The following is a 2,024-nucleotide window of genomic DNA, read 5'->3' as shown; positions in this document are numbered from 1 at the left end:
TGATTTCCCTCTCAGCTTCCTTATCATTTGTGTATAGGAGGGCTATTAATTTTTTTAGTTGATCTTGTATCCTGCCACGTCACTGAAGGTATTTATCAGCTGTGGGAGATCTCTGATAGAGTTTTCGGGGTCACTTATGTACACTATCATATCATCTGCAAATAACGAAAAGTTTGACTTCTTCCTTTCCAATATGAATCCCCTTGATCTCCTTTTGTTGTCTTATTGCTATTGCTAAAACTTCAAGAACTATGTTGAAGAAATATGGAGAGAGTGGACAGCCTTGTCTTGTTCCTGATTTTAGTGGAATCGCTTTGTTTCTCTCCATTTAATTTGATGTTTGTTGTTGGCTTGCTGTATATTGCTTTTATTATATTTAGATATGATCCTTGTATCCTTGATCTCTCCAAGACCTTTATCATGAAGGGATGTTGAATTATGTCAAATGCTTTTTCAGCATCTAATGAAATGATCATATGGTTTTTTCTTTCAGTTTATTTATATGATGGATTACATTGATAGATTTTCATATATTGAACAAGCCCAGTATCTCTGAGATGAAGACTACTTGATAATGATGGATTTTTTTTATGTGTTCTTGGATTCAGTTTGCCAATATTTTATTTTGCATCCTTGTTCATGAGTGAAACTGGTCTGTAATTCTCTTTCTTGGTTGAATCTTTGTGCAGTTTTGGTATCTGGGTAACTGTAGCCTCATAAAAAGAGTTTGGCAGTGACCCTTTTATTTCTATTATGTGGAACCCTTTGAGGAGTATCCTTCTTTAGGTTGGGAAAGTTTTCTTCTATAATTTTGTTGAATATATTTTCTCGGCCTTTGAGCTGGAGTTCTCTTTCTTCTACCCCTATTATTCTTAGGTTTGATCTTTCATGGTGTCCCAGATTTCCTGAATGTTTTGTGTTAAGAATTTGTTGGATTTAATGTTTCTTTGACCAATGAGTCTATTTCTTCTACAGTATCTTTAGCACCTGAGATTCTTTTTTCTATCTCTTGTATTCTGTTGGTTATACTTGTCTCTGTAGTTCCTGTTGGTTTATGCAGATTTTCCATATCCAGAATTCCCTTGGTTTGTGTTTTCTTTATTCCCTCTGTTTCAGTCTTCAAGTCTTGAACTGTTTCCTTCACCTGTTTGCTTTTTCTTGGTTTTCTTTGAAGGATTTATTAATTTCTTCCAATTTTTTGTTTGTCTTCTCTTTCATTTCTTTTTTTTTCCAAGACAGGGTTTCTCTGTGGCTTTGGAGCCTGTCCTGGAACTAGCTCTGTAGACCAGGTTGGTCTCGAACTCACAGAGATCCGCCTGCCTCTGCCTCCCGAGTGCTGGGATTAAAGGCGTGCGCCACCATCGCCCGGCTCTCTCTTTCATTTCTTTAAGGGAGTTTTTCATTTCCTCTTTAAAGATCTCCATCATTTTCATAAAGTTACATTTAAAGTCATTTTCTTCTACTTCTTCTGAGTTAGAATGATCAAGTCTTCCTGTTGTGTGTCTGCTGGATTCTGATGTTACCATGTTGCTTTTTAGGATGTTGGAGGATTTCTTGCATTGGTGCCTACCCATCTCTTCCTTCAAATGAGGCCAGCAGTGTCTTGGCATCTTGGTCCAATCCTTGCTGTGGCTGTTTCTTAGGTCCCCTCAGTATGGAAGCAAGCTGTGTTTCAGGGTTCCACGAGCTTGCAGGCCCTTAGGTCCCCTTAGTATTGGAGCAGGCCGTGTTTCAGGATTCCACGGAGCTCACAGGCAAATAGGCAGGCTTGGGGGTGGGTTGGGTTGGGGGCTAGCCCAGCCACAGGAAAACTTGCTGGTTGGCTAAAACGGCTGACGGCTGAGGGAGTTGGGGAGGGGCTCTTGGGTTTTGTCCCACTGGGGAGGTCCCAGAGAGTGGGGTGTCTGGCGGTCTGGCCCTCTGGCCGCTGACTCACCTCTTAGGTGCCCTCAGTATTGGAGCAGGCTGTGTTTCAGGGTTCCATGGAGCTCAAAGGCGAATAGGCCGCACCTTGCTACTCTTAC

The sequence above is a fragment of the Microtus oregoni genome, unplaced genomic scaffold (genome assembly GCF_018167655.1).
Source record: "Microtus oregoni isolate MIOR12 unplaced genomic scaffold, Mior012 000027F_ref0000203, whole genome shotgun sequence".
Lineage (NCBI taxonomy): Eukaryota > Metazoa > Chordata > Mammalia > Rodentia > Cricetidae > Microtus > Microtus oregoni.
This window is presented reverse-complemented; position numbering follows the sequence as displayed.